Genomic DNA, 18,361 nt, shown 5'->3' with positions numbered 1-18,361 from the left:
CACAACCCTTCCATGTTTTTCTGTTGACTTCTGAGTCAAGTTCAGACTTCTTTGTTTGGCATTTGAAACTCTAAAATACTTTCTTGTATAGTAGAGATAACATTGGATTTGATATCATTGGACTTGAGTTCAAATTCTGACTCTGCTACTAAATAAATAGCTGAACCTTTTAAAAATGAAGTTCCTAAAGGCCAGATTGTCCGTGATTTAACTATTCTGTTGATCCATTAAAAGAAAATTTATATTAAAAAAAAAAAAAAGTCACAGCTGTTTTCTAACATAATGTCCCCATGAAGTTTTCTTATAACAATTAAGCAAAAACAGGTTTTTTGAAAAGCAATTGATTCAGTAATTACAATGCTCTGTTACCCATCTATCCTTTATAAATTCCAACTAAAATATTAAAGTCTTCTAGATCTCAAAAAGGCATCTTATATTAAGTAGTGTTGTATTTAAAACATTAGATTATGTGAGTTCCTTGAGGACACTGAATATTTTTGCCTTTCTTTGAATTCTCAGTGCATAGCAGAGTGCCTGGCACTTAAGAAACACTTGACTGTTGATTAAAACATTGCAAATTATTAATAGTTTTTTTTTTTTTTTTTTTTTTTTTTTTTTGAAGCAGTTGGGGTTAAGGGACTTGCTCCGGGTCACACAGCTAGGAAGTGTCTTAGGGCGGATTTGAACTCAGGTCCTCCTGACTTCAGGGCTGGTGTTCTATCTACTCCGCCACCTACAACCCCCATAGATTTTTTTTTTTTTTTTTAATAAAATTTGTAATTTGGTTTGCATTTATTCCTCTTAATACTAATTCATTTTTACACAGTTCTTTAAAGTTTAAAAACATATGTTTGTGTTAGAAACCACTGGTTTTTCTTTAAAAGGGCATTGTGAATTGTTTTCTTTATTTTATGGATGAGCAAACTGAATCTCAGGGAATTTGTGGTTTTTCCTTGCTCTGTTGATTGAGTCAGATACTTTTTGCATTTGCCCTTCAAACATGGAGTGGGGATACTTTAGATGGGAATATGTGCTTTTTTTTTTTTTTTTGGACTTCATAGTTTTTTCTACATAGACCCTTCATCTGTGCTTGGATAATAAGTAAGATTTATTTTTGTAAAGGTATTCACAATCCAGTGTTTTTCTTACTATATGTCACATTATCTCTTCCAGACTAAGTATAATTTGTTGAGTGTACACATACACTTTAGGAAAAACTCTATGGCCATTTGGGGATTTGGTTTCTCAGGATGCAGAATTTTTGGAGTAAGGCCTTCAACAGTCAAGATGTACACATAGGGAGGTCTGTTCATTTCATGAATTAAGAAACAAACACACCCAAAAAACAAAACTTGAATAAATTAGAAAAGTAAGTGAATACGAAGAAGATGGTGTTTATAGGCAACCTTCTGTATTAGTAACCCAGACATTCAAAACAATGTTTTCATGCTGGCAAGTCAAAGGAAGCTGACATTTATGTTTAAGAAGGCAAGGAAGTTTGTGGCTCATTTAAGACCTTTTTTCCTTATCAGTGAACAAAAAGTATTAATCCTTGTTTATAGGAGAAATTTAACTTAGTAGAAGGACTCACAACTCCAGTTTCATATAACTAGGGCTTTAAGTCCTATCTATTCTATGTTTTAAATGAGTGTTGTCTGAGGAAGCCCAAAGTGAGAACTCGGGATCATTGGGAAATTTACGATTTTGTTGATGAAAAATTAATCATTGTGACAAAATGCTTTCGAATGTGTAAAATGCAAATGATAAAGTAACTAATAAAATTTGTTATTGCAAAATGATTTGTCAGTTAGGTGATTTGCATTTCTAATATTAAGTACTTTGATTCTCCTTGTTTTAAAAAATGAGGGAGGGAATGGTGAACTAATGGGTACCACTAGTTACTTTAGCATTAAGCAGTACTTGACGGTTTCATTAGTTTAACTCTTACTCTAGAAGCTGTGCCCTTTTATATTTTTTTATTGCTACCATGTAACCAATTTAATTTTAAAGGATCTCTGACTTAATTCTGGTACTTGGAGAATTATTGCTCCATATTACTTTAACCATAGGATTTATTTAATTTGGGATTTCTTTTCAGATTGTTACTAATTGCTATTTCATTTGATGGATCAAAGTGTAATGTTGAGAAATGTTTGATAGCAGTATCTGGAAAAGGCCTGGAAACAAGCTGTAGGTGAGGTGACTCTGCTTTATAAACATGATGAAGATTAACATTCATGTTAAAAAAAAATCCTAATATACTCATATTTTCTATTCACTTCTATTTTTTCCCATCCACTCCTTTTGGATTGCTCAAGGCTATGATCCTGTACTTTGTGTCTGGGACAGGTGACTCAGATGAAGGAAAGTATTTAAAAGGGGGAAAACTGGCAGTTTCTGATAATTTATTCTTATATTCTTTGTCTTTTCAGTGGTATTAATTACCAATGATATCCTGTTTGATGCCCCTTATTGGGTTGTCAGTTTGCCTTAGATAGTTAGGAACCGTTTCTTCTCCTTTAATATAATTGTTGCACTGCAAAACTGAGCTTTAAAATCAAGTTCATTGAATCTTTGGAAAAGGGAGATTGTTTTCTTGTCTCTGGTAACTCAGCCACTCCCCACTCCCACCTGCAGTCTTATTTGTAGTATGTGTTTGGTGTATCATTGTCAACTTAACATTTCTAATATTTCATTGAGTAGTAGTATTGCTTGAAAAATAATAGTTCTGACCTTCCATGGCCATCATTTGTTCCTAGAACTGTTAATAATTAGGAATTCAGTGTCCATCAAGGTGATTGTTTGGATAGAACTGTGCTCTACAGTTGATGATTTAATGACCACTTTCAAATTATGTATCTTCATAGCATTGAAAAGGTATTGTTGGAATTGAACCAGCTACACCCAGTGAAAGAATTCTGGGAGATAACTATGAACTCCTACATAGAATTCCCAATCCCTTTATTTTTGTCCGCCTGCATTTTTTATTTCCTTCACAGGCTAATTGTACACTATTTCTAAGTCCAATTCTTTTTGTACAGCAAAATAACTGTTTGGACATGTATACATATATTGTATTTAATTTATACTTTAACATATTTAACATGTATTGTTCAACCTGCCATCTGGGGCAGGGGATGGGGGAAAGGAAGGGAAAATTCGGAACAAAAGGCTTGACAATTGTCAATATTGTAAAATTACCCATGTATATATCTTGTAAATAAAAAGTTACAATTAAAAAAAAAAGTTTTAGGATTACAAAGTGAGAACTCAGGTAATCTAAACAATTCTCCAGCTCAGAATTCGCACCTTTGTTTCGGGCCTTTGAAGGGAGTTTACACCTTTGGAATTCTGAAAAGGAGTTTACACAACCTTTAAGAGGAGCAAGTTCATTGTTGAAATATTTTCCCACAAGCCCCTGAGTTCTCACATGCCCTTTAAAAGGAGCAAGTTCATTGGCTGTAGGAGTTCTCACAGGCCCCGTTGAGTTATCACTACAATCTCTGCGAGGATAAAAGAGGGCAGCATTGGATCTGGAGAGGAGTCAAGTCTGGGACAGAGTTGGGACGGCTGTCTGGAAGGAGAGAGTCTGAATGGAAGCTCCAGAAGCTTCCTAAGAAACCTGCTCACAGAGGAAAAGATTGTACAGAAAAGAAACCTCCTCCCAGAGACGACAGGACCTTTACATTTTGGCGCCCAACGTGGGGCCAGGACTTATTCTGAGCCCTTCAGAAGAGCTAGCCCAGACCTTCCGCAAGTATTGTTGACCAATAATAGAATTGTTTTGTCCTGAATTGCCCATTAATTATATGGGGCCTAAGTTTCTGATATTGGACAGCTGATATTTTTGGTAATACAGTGACAAATGATAAATAGAATGAAGAGGAAAGGAAGATGGCAGTTAGTTGAAGCTTTCTTCAATTCAGTGATCTCTATTTTTTGGCATTGCAAAAAATGACTAACCAGAATGAATGATTAAATTGATGCTGATTAGATGAGACATCGGTGAGAAATATTGAAGGAAGTTATTAATTCATGTCAGAAAGAAAAGTAGCCAATATAAGACTTGCAGTACTGAAAGTATTACTTAATTGCAATTCTGATACAGTTCATGGGACCATTTTTTTTTTTTGACAATTTTTTTTATTAATTTTATAATTATAAAAAAATTTTTTGACAGTACATATGTATGAGTAATTTTTTTTTTTTTTTATAACATCATCCCTTGTATTCACTTTTCCAAATTTTCCCCTTTACTCCCTCCCCTAGATGACAGGCAATCCTATACATTTTACATGTATTATAGTATAACCTAGATACAATATATGTGTGTAACTCCAATTTTCTTGTTGCACGTTAAGAATTGTGTTCCGAAGGTATAGGTAACCTGGGTAGAAAGACAGTAGTGCTTCAATTCCCAATGTTCCTTCTCTGGGTGTAGTTGGTTTCTGTCCATCATTGATCAACTGGAAGTAAGTTGGATCTTCTTTATGTTAAAGATATCCACTTCCATCAGAATATTTTCCTTCAGGTATTTGTGAAAGAAGTGGCAAGGAAGAAAAAAATATGAGTGAATAAGACTTTTTCTTCATAATAGGAGTATTTGGGCTCTGCATTACTTTGTAGCTGCCAGGCAGCGAAGCTATTGATTAGAAAACTTTTGTTTATGATATTTATCTGATACTTTAACCTCAAAATTTCAGGCAAAAGTTGAATTTGTAAACTGTTGAGTATATGATGTATTTTTAATTGAATGTGAATGAATATGACATATGTTGAAATTGAGTATTCTTTGGAATTGCCAATGAAACCTCATAAACCCATAATAAAGGAAACCCTTTGTGACTTGAATTGTGGCTTGTTATAATGATATTAGTTTTTTCATACTACATGTGCCCTAAATGAAGACAATCTTGTTTTGCTTGCTTCTTTTATGGTACAATGTTGAATTGTAGCCTGTTCAATATTAAAACAACAAAAAAGAATTGTTCTCAAATTAAACTAATAAAATTAACTATTTTTCTCTGTCTTCACTGACGAATTTAAATTAAACTATTTACCTTAATAGTGTTGTGAAAAAAAGGACATATAAGTGAAGTATGTTATGATGCTTTGAAATTTCATATGGACTTTTACTGTTGTCATACTTTCTTTAAACCTATATATATCAGGTGATTTTGTTTTGGGTTGTGTGTATATGTGTGTGTGCCACTGGAAAGTCCTGAAATTTTTTTTTTTTTATTAAGTACATTTTTTTAAGGGAGAGGAAGAGTTCGTGTTGATGACTGAACAAATTATAGGTTCCGTGAAAATAAACCTTTAATGATTAGAACAGATAAATACTTGACCCATTCTATGAAATTGCATCTTCTCATCAATTTCAGTGTTTATTCAAATAAACAAACTTTGTTGCCCATTGTAATTTAAAACCTGTTTTAATTGTTCTTCTTTCCCTTTTCCTTACTACAGATACCATTTTCTTAATTAATTCATTGTATTATCTTGAATCTGAAATAAAAGCCACTTTTATGGTATCAGGCTAGCCATATATTGCTTCCTTGTTGTATGCCCTTCTTATATATCCCAGACTCGATGTGAAGTCTGTAGAGGAATGTTAGTATTCATAATGTGATAATATATATTTGAAAACAGGGTTTTAGTCTGCATAATTTGGCACTATCAAAAATCAGCTTGGTTGTTGTTGAGGGACATTCTTTTTCACAATACTTAAAAGATGTATCCTCAAAATGACCCCCTTTTTAGATGGTTTTCTGTAGAATTAGGTTGTATAATCCTTTCTAGTTTCTTTCCCCCCAATCCTCTTTTTTATTCCTTACTGTATTCTTTAGTTTTTCCCTTGTGTGATCCCTATGTCTCCCAGCCATTTAATAGTCTACTATGTCCCAGAATCTGAGGGTCTGATTTCAAATTATAGCTGGGTGGCTTTGTGCAAGTGAAGTTCTTTGGGACTCAGTTCCTTTAAATCTAAAATAAGACATGAGATTAGATGATCTCTTAAGCCATTTATATGATCCTGTGATTCTTGGGAGATCACTTACCACGTGTAGTTAGTATAGCACCTTGGTAATCTGAGTGTCATCATATTTGGGGATTATTTTTCCATTTGCAGAAGAGCAGAGAAAACAAAAACAGAATAGTAGAGCTGTTTAGTCCAAACCTGATCTGAAACCATTTTGGGATACTGTCACTGGTAGGTATGCGTCCTAATTCCAAACAATTGTGTTTTCTTTTGAGTTCCATCTTTACTCTGAAGGAGTGATTCACAGCCCACATACTTCTTTTACACCTGGAGTGTTTTTTTTTGTTGTTGTTGTTTTTTGTTGTTTTTGAAATTTTCCCAAGCAAGTACTGACCAGTTCTGACTGAAGTTTAGAAGAACTATTGAAACTATAACTTGGGGCCAGTGTTAATGTGATCCAAACGCTTATTGGCCATTGAGGAGGTTATTTTTCTCATTGATCTCTTTGACCTGAATTGCTATTATAATTTCCCAATACTTTTTTTTATTCTAGTTTTTCCTCCCTCCCTCTCTTACTCTCAGTTTCCCCCCTCTCATTTAGGAAAGGGTAGATATTTCTAGTACATTTATTAAGTTTATTTATTTATTTATAATAAAATCAGGGGAATCTTTTTTTTCCCCACAAATTGAAATTCAAAGCTTTCAGTGCAGATGAGTTTACTCCTGTAGTATTTAAGGCATGATAAATCAGTTATAATTTTGGTTCTCTGCAAGTTTCTTTACTTATCTCTGTGTAGATCTTACTTTTTTCTGTAATTACTTTTTTAGCCACTTACCCTGTTGTCTCTTTTTGTGGAAGGTGTTATGCTAAAGTCTAAAGATGGGAGTGCTACTTAGTGCCTTTTGTTCCTAGAGGGCAGGAATCTCTTGTTTGTTAGTAGGAAAATTTGGTTAATGAATAATTATATTCAACTGGGGTGGGGAGAAGACACAAAGTTAAGTACATTCTTGGGCAAAAAAGAGTGAGGCTTGACTTAGACATTAGAAATTCCTAACTGCAAGATTTAGAAATACTAGTTAACGCTTTAAATATGAGGATACTGTAAATATAGTGATACAAACACACTCTTACATATCAGTGTTATTAAATCTTACATTTAAGTTTCATTATAGGACTATGACCAAAATCAGTGAGTTAAGCCTTTATTTAAAAAAAAAAAAACCCAGACTGTAGTGTGCTTTCTAAAATTGGGGTGCCAAAATATGCTGTGCTTTCTAGAATACTACATTGGGCACCAAATGTACCATCCGGACTAGCTCTCTGGAGGATCTCAGTACCAGCTGCAGTCCTTGATCTTAGAAGAGGAGTGAAGAGGCAAGGGACCCATGTGGATGGTTAAATATAGAGTATCTTTATTTCTCTCAGTCTTAAATAATAATTATATTATATTGTTGTGCCACAGTTGCCTTTTATTGTCCTGATTTAGTTTCCCTAAATTGTTCTGTCTCAGTTCCTAATTGTATGCCCAGTCCTGCAACACCACCTTTCCTTCTTAATCATCAGAATGTTTGATAGGATAAAGATCTTATATTTTAGACATCAGGTGCCTTTCCCCATCCCAATTAATTGAATATCAGGTGCCTCCCCCCATTATGTCTTTATTCTTGTTGTTATTATAGGCCAGAACTTGAAACAAGGTGCTAAGTAAGTGGAATTGAAGAGACATTGATTAAATCTAATTTAACATTGATTTAATCTTACCACAAATAATGGTTTCCTAGTGATATAATGATTGGTACATACTCAATATGGAACATATAAGGAGGAGCTCTCAAGGCCAGAAAGCACAAGCTCACTCAAAGCTCTCAGAGACTGATTCATTCCATCTTCCACTTTTGTGCTGGCTGGAGGCTGAAATACAAATCTTTGGATTCAGAGTCCAGAGAAGGCAGGCCTCCCAGAACCTAGGAAGCCTCCAGTAAATCTCTCCCTTTCAAATAAAATATTAAAAACTCTAATCTCTATCTTGCTTCAGTTTCTGTGGCATTACAATATCACTACAGAACACTGAGGATGCGCTAGCCATATCACTATAGTACACTGCCATTGTACTAACTATAAGCACCTTGCTATTATTATATATATAGATACCTCTTTACTGCTGCTTCAACTAGAACACAGGTGGTCATGTGCCTCTTTCCCCCCCTCCAAAAAAAAAGGGGGGGCTTCTCAGGAAGGTTGAGAAACCCCCACGGGGAGATGAGATCAAACCAGACATTGTTAGCAGGTTTCCTCTTGGCTGAAGGGTCTTATACCTCACCAAGAATTTCCCCACTGTCTGTGGCCTTCTACACCTCACCTATTTAAATTAGTCTATCTCTTTTATAAATATAGTCAGTAAGGATTTGTTACTACTAAACTGAGTGGGCATTATGGAAGTAATTTCTAGCTAGCTTAGCACCAGGATGTTTGGTTATATGTGTGAGTACTGAATTTTTTGTTGGGTTCCTTTTCAGTGATAACTTGTTTAATAGTATTTAAAAATATTAAATTTTGATGTCTTTCCCCATCTCCTTACTACTTTTCCTCCCTTCCCTTTCTCTCTTCATTGCTGATGCCTTCTTCTCCAAGATTATCTAGTATTTGCTTTATGCATGCCTAATATTTGTGCTTACTATATCTCCTGATTAGAATTTAAATTCCTTCAGGCAGAAATTATTTTCTTCTGGTTTTTCTCCTCAGCATTGAACATACTTCCTGTTCCATCACAGGATTTACTCTTTCCAATTGAGTGTTATATCACCATATGAACAGACACTTATAGGTATACAAATAAAATTCCTTTACAGTGACAGATACTGTTATAAGAGAATTCTCTGTTCAGTTTGTTTGAGGATGCTGAGAATGGCTCTCAGCAAATATAGATTTGATTATTCATCCAGGAAATATCCAGGAAATTGAGTGATTAGTTCTGTAAAACCAATGATCCTATGAATTAAATGTCTTTTTCTCGTCCATCTTAACAGGATAGTATGTTTTTTGTTTTGCTAGTAAAAAGCTATTATTCAATTCCTTTCTCTCTTCATCTTATACATTCAAAAAATTCTTACTAGGCAAACTCATTCCAATTTCTCAACTATTTACTGGAACAGAGGCATATCTCCTAGAGAGAGACACCCTACAATGTGACACAAGGAAATGGAAGACAAAAGGAATATATGCATAATATTTGATTCCCTCTGTCTCTTCCCCTCTTCCCCACCATGTTTATTTGGCTGTTAAGTTGCTGCAGAGATTTGCTGGGTACTTGACTTCTGAAGCTCTGACTTGATTTGAGGGCTGGGATTTAGTCATGAGTTTATCCATATAAAGGATTTAGATAACCCTCTTATTGTGAGGTTTGGCTTATTTCTACCCCAAATCTATAGAGGTGCTGATTGGTTAAAGGTCTTATTTTTAGCTAAGAAATCATAGATGCACCCTTTCTTTGCTTGTGAAGAGAAAAGGAAAACAAAGCGGTTCAGATAGTCTGAAGTTATTCAGACTATTCAGATATTCAGAAAAAAATCCAAATCTTTCCTTCTTCCCTGCAGCACCATGATTTGTTGATTACCTTTTATCTATATCTATTTTTAATGCTAGGTCTCATCTTGAAATGGAGATGCTCCCTTTTTAAAAGTGTATGCCATACAATAGAAATTTTACCTTTTCAGTGAGCATAATGATTGAAGTAGAAGACTTTTCCCTTGAATATCATAAAGAGTGATTTAGGCGGGCACAACATATTAGCTGATCTCCACAGCTAAGATAACAAATTTCAGCAGTACTCTTTTTGAACCCCAGTATTATATAGGGTAAATAAATGTATATCCTTGAATGTGTTCCTGAGCTTATAATTGCCATTTTTCAAAATTGTTTGGATAATTTTACATAGAATAAACCAAGACTCAAAGAATTTAACTTGCCCAAAGACATATAGGTAGCAAGTGGCTGAAACAAACAAAAACAATAAACATACTGTGCTTTGATCCATATTCAGTCTCCGTATTCCCTGGATGTGATTGACGTTTTTCATCCCAAGTATGTTGGCATTGGCTTGAATCACTGCATTGTTGAGAAGAGCCAAGAAAGTTAGTTGTCACATAATCTAATTGTTACTATGTATAGTGTTCTAGTTCTGCTCACTTCAGTTGGCATCAATTCTTCTAGGTTTTTTGAAATCAGTCTGCTCTTCATTTCTTAAAAAATCTATTAGCTTCATATATTATAATTTATTTAGCCATTCCTCAACTGAAAGGGATCCATTTAATTTCCAGTTCCTTGCTGCTACAAAAAAAAACTGCTACAAATATTTTTATACACATGAGTTGTTTTATCTTTTTTATGACCTCTTTGGGATACAAGCCTAGTGGTGGCACTGATGGATCAAAGGGTATACAGTTTTATAGCCCTGTGGGCATAGTTCCAAATTGCTCTCCAGAATGGTTGGATTGTTTCACAGTTCCACTAACAGTGAATTAGTGTTCTAGTTTTCCTATATTCCCTCTAACATTTATCATTATTTTTTTTTTCCTCTGAGGTAACCCCAGTTAAATGACTTGTCCAGGGTCACACAGCTAGGAAGTGTTAAGTTTCTGAGATCAGATTTGAATTTAGGTCCTCTTGACTTTAGAGCTGGTGCTCTATCTACTATACCACCCTGTTACTCCTATCATTATCTTTTCCTGTCATTTTAGTCAATCTGAGATGTGAGGTGGAACCTTAGAATTGTTTTAATTTGCATTTCCCTGATTAATAGTGGATTTAGAGCATTTTTTTCATATGACTGTATTCTTCTGAATATTGTCTATTCCTAGCCTTTGACCAATTGGGGAATGACTTGTATTATAAATTTGAATCAGTTCTCTATATGTTTTAGAAAAATGGCCTTCATCAGAAACACTGGTTATGAGGTTTTTGTTTTTGTTTTTTTCAGCTTTCTGCTTCCTTTCTAATCTTGGCTGCATTGGCTTTGTGCAAATATTTTTTAATTTAATGTTATCAGAATTATTCATTTTACATTTCATAATGTTCTCTAGTTCTTCTTTTGCCATAAATTTTTCCCTTCACAGATTTGACAGGTAGATTACATCTTGTTCTACTAATATAATATATTAGTACTAATATAATATGATTTATAAAAATCACGAACCCATGACTATTTAGTATGTATAGAGTTTTAGGTGTTGGTCAGTGCCGTTTCTACCATATTGTTTTCCAATTTTCCCAGCAATTTTTTCAGGTATTGATATTGATTCATTATTCTTTTAGCCAGTACCAAATGGTTTTGATAATCTTTTATTATATAGTTTTTAAGTCTAGTGTGGCTAGGCCACCTGCCATTTTTTACCCCATAGTTTCTTTTTTATATCATCACATTAAAGTCAACTTATACTCATACCATCTGTTTAGGTATACTCCTCCTAACTTCCCTGACAAAGTTACAGTTCTCAAGAGTAATAAATATCATCTTCCCATGTAGGCATGTAAACATTTAAACCTTTATTCTGTATGCATCTCTCTGCTTCACATGTGTTTCTTGTAAACAACATAGTGTAGGATACTGGCTTATAATCCACTCTCTGCTATCTGCTTCTGTTTTATGTTCCCATTCACGTTCACAGTTAAGATCACTTTATTTCCCGCCATCCTATTTTTTTTCCCCCATTTAGACTTTTCCCTCTGCTTTTACCCTTCTCCTCCCTACCAATATTTTGCTTTTTAACCACTATCTTCCTCAATCTACTTTTCCTTTTATCAGCCACCATTCCCCTTTCCTTTTCCTTTTCCCCTTCTACTTCCCTATTGGGTGACACAATTTCTATACCAAATTTAATATGTATATTATTCCTTCTTTTAGTGGAATGAATGAGATTAGAGTTCAAACAATAAGCATCCCCCTTTCTTCTTTCCCTCTATGGTAGTAGTTCTTTTGTATCTCTTCATTTGGTTTTACTCCAGTTTACCACCCCTTTCCTTTTCTCTCAGTATAATCCTTTCCCCCCTCATAGTTTTTTTTATATCATCACATTAAAGTCAACTCTTGTCTATCTAAAGTTCTCAAAAGTTACAAGTATCATCTTCCCATGTAGTAATGTAAACATTTTAACCTTTTAAAAAGTTTTTTTTTCTCCCCTATTTCCTTTTTTATTTTTCTCTTGAATCTTGTATTTGAAGATCAAGTTTTCTGTTTAGTTCTGGTCTTTTCATCAGAAATAATTAAAAATTCCCTATTTCATTGAATGTCCATCTTTCCCCCTGAAAGATAATGCTCAGTTTTGCTGGGTTATTGATTCTTGATTGTAGCCCAACCATCTTTGTCTTCTGGAATGTCATTTTGAACCTTTAATGTGGAAGCTGCTAGGTCCTGGTGTTATGCCACAGTTCTCTTTTAAAGTCCTGACCCAGTTTCCTTAATTGTTCTATTCAATTAATCTGCCTCAGGTTATAACCATTCCTTCTTAATGTTAGGATAAAGACCTTATATCTTAGACCTTAGGCTATAGTCATTCCCTCTTAAAGTTTGATGGGATAAAGGTCTTTATCCATTTTATATATCATTAAAATATCCGGAGGCTCTCTAGTACCTCCCTCCATTATGCCTGCCTCCATTACATAATTCTTATCCTAGGTTCCTTCCCCCATTAGGTCATCCCTTTCCAGTTACCGCCCCCATTATGTCATTGTTCTTGTTACCCTATAAAATAATCTTGTTATGGGACATTCAGGGCTGGATTCTTTGAAACTATAGTCTCCTTCAGCCCTGGGACCAACCCAGTAAAACTCCCATTTAATAAATTCTGTATTGAATACTCTCTAATCCCTATCTTGCTGAGTTTCTCTGGCATTACATTTGGTATTCCTAATTGTGCCTCCTCAATTGTCATTTTTTTCCCTTGATCTTATAATTCTGGAATTAACTACAATACTTCTTAAAGTTTTCATTTTGGGATCTCCTGAAAGGAGGTGATTGGTGGATTGTTTCAATGACTATTTGCCCCCTCTGGTTCTGACATATCAGGGCACTTTTCCTTGATTTCTTAAAATATGTTGTACAGGCTCATTTTTTGATCATGGGTTTTAGGTAGTTCAATAATTCTTAGATTTTCTTTTCCGGATCTATTTTCCAGGTTGGCTGTTTTTCTAATGAGGTATTTTATATTGTATTCAATTTTTTACATTTTAAAAATTTTGTTTGATTCTTGATGTCTCATTGAGTCCTTTACTTCTATTTGTCCTAATTTTTAATTAGTTAATTTCTTTGGTTAGTTTTTTAAAACCTTTTGCATTTGGCTGATTGTACTTTTAAAGGAATTAATTTCTTCAGTATATATATATTTTTCCATTTTACCAAATTTATTTTTTAAGAAGTTGTTTTCTTTTTCCACTTCACCAAGTCTGTTTTTTTAAATGAGTTGTTTTTTTTTTTCCTATTTTGCCAAATTTATTTTAAGGCGTTTTCTTCAATCAGTTTCTCTGCTTTTTGTTCCAAGTTGTTGGCTCCCCTTCCCCACCCCAACTTTAATAATTCTCATGCATAGTTATCATTACTTTTTCTCATTTTCCTTCTATCTCTTTTTTATGATCCTTTTTTTGGTGCTTCAAAGAGAGCTTTTTGAGTTTGAGTCCAGTTTACATCCTTCTTCAAGGCTTCTTCACCTGCCATTGCTGTCCTCTTTTGGATTTGTGTAAAGCTTTGTATGGTTGGAACATTTTTGCTTATTTTTATAGATTGGGCACGGGGGAGATTGTCCCAAGCTTCTTTTGCAGGGGAACAGGAGCCTCTTATGGACTTTCTCATGGCACTAGATTGGCCTGTCCCAAGTCTTACCAGGAACACATAGTTTTCCTTCTGTAGTTGCATTAGAGGTCTTAGTACAGACTTGCTGATCCTGACCTTCTGAACCAGAACAGAATAGGCAATGCTGCTATACTTAGGCTAAGAGCCTCCCACTAGCTTCTAAGGAGATGAATTTTCCCCTGCCCAAGTCCTTTCCTGAAGTCCTTCTAAGATATCTTAAGCTGGAAAATTATTACTCTCTGAACCTTTGAATTCTGTCACTCCAAAATCTGTTCAGAAGCTTGATCCAGTGAGAGAAGCTGGGGAGAGCTCAGGCAATGTCCCAGCTTTTCTCTGCCATCTTTGTTCTGCTCCACTACAGGTTGTCCTAAACATCTTTGTGTGATTTTTGGGATACTTCATAGATTGCATCTTCATTGGGATTTCACCTCACATTTCAGAAAGGAGATTTAAGATTTGAAAAAGAAAGAGATTTGTAATGAGCAACTATCACCAGATTGCCTATTACATCTCCCACTTTCTTTTGTTTTAGACTGTCTCTTGGCTGCTGAAGGAGGTGTATGTGTGACTTATCAACCAGGAGAAGTAGTAGCATCAGGTTTACTGATAGATAGACTCCTAATAAGCAATCTGGTAAATAGTTGCCCTTTACAGAAATTAATGGGTTGTAAATTAAAAGAGTGATTTGAAAAAAACCAAAAATCAAAAAACCCAGAATTCTTAAGAAACATTGATGGTGGAATTTAAAGTCTGTTTTTATTTGCCCCCTTTTTAGCCACTCCAAAGTTAGTGTATTTGGTAGGATTAAGCTGTACACTACTTCCATTTCTTCTAGAATAGCATTATGCTCCATTATGTGGACCAATGTTATAGGAACTTTTAGTTTCAAGGGAACAGCATTGTACATTTTACAATGAAAAATTAAGCCAGTCTTACAATGGGGAGTTGGTGATAATATATTAGCAATGTTATGTGAAGAACAGTTAAACTGTGTAACCAGGTATGAGTGTAATTTTTCTTATAATAAGATGTTCAGTTAACTTTCAGGGTTTTTTTTACACTTTAGTCTTAAACCTGGGCAGGGAGTTTATTTTTGCATCGGAAAATCTGTATCTCTTTATTAATGAGAATTAAGAATTGGCTGCACCTCCTTAACTTTAAGGTTCCCTTGACAATAGTTTTCAAGACTTTTCTGAGAAACTCACTGCTGTCCATCTGTCAGCAGTATAGTTTCTCCTAGTTTATTATAAAAACTTTTAACTTTGGAGTGAAATTAGGGGGTGAATGATGGGGGAAAAAGTGGATATTCGAAGAAAACAAGCTCTTAGATAGTGTTTACTACGAACCAGGCACTTTGCTGAATACTTTCTACAAATATTACCTTATTTGATCCTGGGAGGTCACTTGAGGAAACTGAAGCAAAAAGAAATTAAGTAACTTGTCCAGGAAGGGTGACCCAGTTAGTAGTGTTTGAGATTGTATTTGAATTCAGGACTTCCTGACCCATACTCTAACTCCTGTACATCATTATCCTTTTCCTGTCTCATTAAGTTTTCTAGAATGTGTTCCTTCTCCATTGTTATTACAATTGAATAAAATTTTATATATGCAAACTGAATATTTTTTAGAATTGTTATTCAGTCTTGTCCAACACTGACCCTGTGGACCATACTTTTCTTGGCAACAATAACTGTAGTGGTTTGCCATTTCTTTTTCTTTTTTTCTTTTTTTTTAAAGTATTTCCTGTAGTAGGGAGCCTATGGCTTTGGAAGATCACTTTGGTATATAGTCCTATTGAAAATGTCTTTTATGGAAGGGAAAGGGACCCGTATGTACAAGAATGTTTGTGGTAGCCCTCTTTGTAGTGGCCAGAAACTGGAAACTGAGTGGATGCCCATCAATTGGAGAATGGCTGAATAAATTGTGGTATATGAATATTATAGAATATTATTGTTCTGTAAGAAATGATCAACAGGATGATTTCAGAAAGGCCTGGAGAGACTTACATGAACTGATGCTGAGTGAAATGAGCAGGACCAGGAAATCATTGTCTACTTCAACAACAATACTATATGATGATCAATTCTGATGGACGAGGCCATCTCCAACAATGAGATGAATCAAATCAGTTCTAATAGAGCAATAATGAACTGAACCAGCTACACCCACTGAAAGAACTCTGGGAGTTGACTATGAACCACTACATAGAATTCCCAATCCCTATATTTTTGTCTGCCTACATTTTTGGATTCCTTTACAGGCTAATTGTACACTGTTTCAAATCCGATTCTTTTTGTACAGCAAAATAACTGTTTTGGACATGTGTGTGTATATATGTGTGTGTGTATGTGTATTGTTTTAACTTATACTTTAACATATTTAACATGTATTGGTCAACTCCTGCCATCTGGGGGAAGGGTTGGGGGAAGGAAGGGAAAAGTTGAAACAAAAGGTTTTGCAATTGTCAATGCTGAAAAATTACCTATGCATAAAATTTTTGTAAAAATTAAATAAATTAATAAATTAATTAAAGGAAATAACATAGACAAAATTTTTTAAAAAGTGACTTTTATGAAATTGACTGGAACTCCCTATTTTATATTTACATCTTTTTATATTAGGGGATCACAACTGTGTATATTACCCAGTATTGACTTGGGGTAGTGGAAAAGACTAACCTGTAACTTCAGTAAACATTTATTAAATACCTTTAATGTAAATTTATATGAGACTCTACATTTTTACACATCAAAAACACTGTTCTTTAGTTTAGGGCTACAATTACTAAGGGGCATTTGATACCTAAGTGATAGGGAATTTTCCTTAAATAAGTGAATGCAGAAAACTGGGCTTTACTGGCATTTTTGAAAAGGTATTTGTGGCATGTCAAATTGAAAGTGTATTGTGTAAAGACACCTTGCTGTTGAAGAAAGAGAGAAATTGACCAAAAGAAAAGCTGTGTTACTCAAGATTTGTGAGGAAGGAAAAATGTGGTTCTTAAAAAGGGGTTTTGAAGAGAGCTAAAAAGTTGTCAAGGCAATAAATAGCTATGCAAAACAATTTTCCCACAGAGGAGCTTTGAAAGTGAGATGGCACATTGTTGGTCACTGTGGTAGTTAAAAGTAAGTTTTGTTCAATTTGTGTGTGTGTGTGTGTGTGTGTGTGTGTACCTTATGGAAACTGGTTCTAGGACTTTTCAAGAGAGAAAGTTGATTGGAAAAGCTGTCATGTTCCAACACATACATCCAGAAAAAAATTGCCTACAATCATTGGTCTTTGTAGCACTGGACGAATATTGAAATGGAAACCTGTATCAGAATGATCTCTTTATGTCTGGTTGTCATATGCCAGTCTTAGTTGACCTGCAGTATATTCAGGTCTATAATTATTTGAACTTTTTACTTCATTTTAAATTTTATTCCTGTGTGTCCTTGAATTCAATCTGTTAGGAGAAATTAATAGATTCCTATTTTTTCCCTTAGTTATTGGATGTGTTTGAAAGTAGCTTTGGCTAAATGTCCCTGCCTTTCTCTCCTTCCTTTCCCACCCTTCCTCCTTCCTTCTATTCTTCGTTTTTGTTCTCCCTCTTCTCTTCCCTCTTCCCTTCTGTTCCTTCTTTCCTTCCTCTTTTCTTTCTTCTCTCCACTAGTTTTAATCTTTTAGAACATTTTGAGTATCTATATATAGGGGAAGCATTGTGCTAAGTCTTTCTTTCTCTCTCTCTCTCTCTCTCTCTCTCTCTCTCTCTCTCTCTCTCTCTCTCTCTCTCTCTCTTTCTCTCTCTCTCTCTCTCTCTCTCACTGTCACACACACACACACACACACACACACACACACACACACACACACACACACACACACAGTTAAGAGCAATTAACTACTTTACTGTTAAAATGGCTACCTGTATTGATTCACTGGGCTGGGGCACTGTTTTTCTACTTTGTATGCTGAGAAATCCTAATTTATTAAAAGGTAATTTTTTGCACTTCTACATCCTATTGTATTTTCCTCATCCATAATAGATCATTTTGAAGTCGATCATTTGCAGTTAAGCCGATGAGCCATTGTCACCTTCAGCTGTCCAAAATAATTTGATAGGCAAGAATGTATCCAGGTGTGGAGAACAAATTATATTAATTATAGACTTAAATCTGGAAGAGATTTTAAAAGTCCATTTAGTTTAACCTCATTTTATAAATGAGGTTTTATTAGGTTTACAGACACTGTCACCTCTCTCCCTCCCAAATTAAGGGACAGAAATGTGATTTTAGTTTCAGGCCTCCCAAATGAAAATTCTTTGCTGCCTTTGTCCCTTTATTTTGCTGTTGTGATTAGTGTCCTGTATCTGGGCAGGAGAGAATGATTAAAAGTTTATGGGGGGTGTTTTTGATTTTCTAGAAATGTGGTATGTGCCAACAGAAGTGTTTACTTCTGGATCTTGACACAGTTGGTGGGATGGGAGTGGGATCCCTTCTCTCCCCTTTTTATCTCCTTCCTCTTCCCCTTCTCCTTTCCCTTCTTCCCCCACAACTGGTCACTG

At 34.8% G+C, this 18,361-nt stretch overlaps 1 protein-coding gene and 1 long non-coding RNA gene across 10 annotated transcripts in view; both read left to right on the top strand.

Moving 5' to 3' along the window:
* MAP4K4 (mitogen-activated protein kinase kinase kinase kinase 4) overlaps nucleotides 1–18,361 on the top strand; it is a 239,599-nt gene that overhangs the window by 47,961 nt on the left and 173,277 nt on the right. The gene's annotated exons all lie outside the window — the stretch shown is intronic.
* LOC141560927 (uncharacterized) lies at nucleotides 600–15,474 on the top strand. The gene is made up of 2 exons (XR_012487898.1): nucleotides 600–1,542; nucleotides 1,770–15,474. It is a non-coding gene; the product is annotated as an uncharacterized LOC141560927 (long non-coding RNA).

This window comes from Sminthopsis crassicaudata, chromosome 3 (assembly GCF_048593235.1).
Source record: "Sminthopsis crassicaudata isolate SCR6 chromosome 3, ASM4859323v1, whole genome shotgun sequence".
Classification (NCBI taxonomy): Eukaryota; Metazoa; Chordata; class Mammalia; order Dasyuromorphia; family Dasyuridae; genus Sminthopsis; species Sminthopsis crassicaudata.
This window is presented reverse-complemented; position numbering and strand designations above follow the sequence as displayed.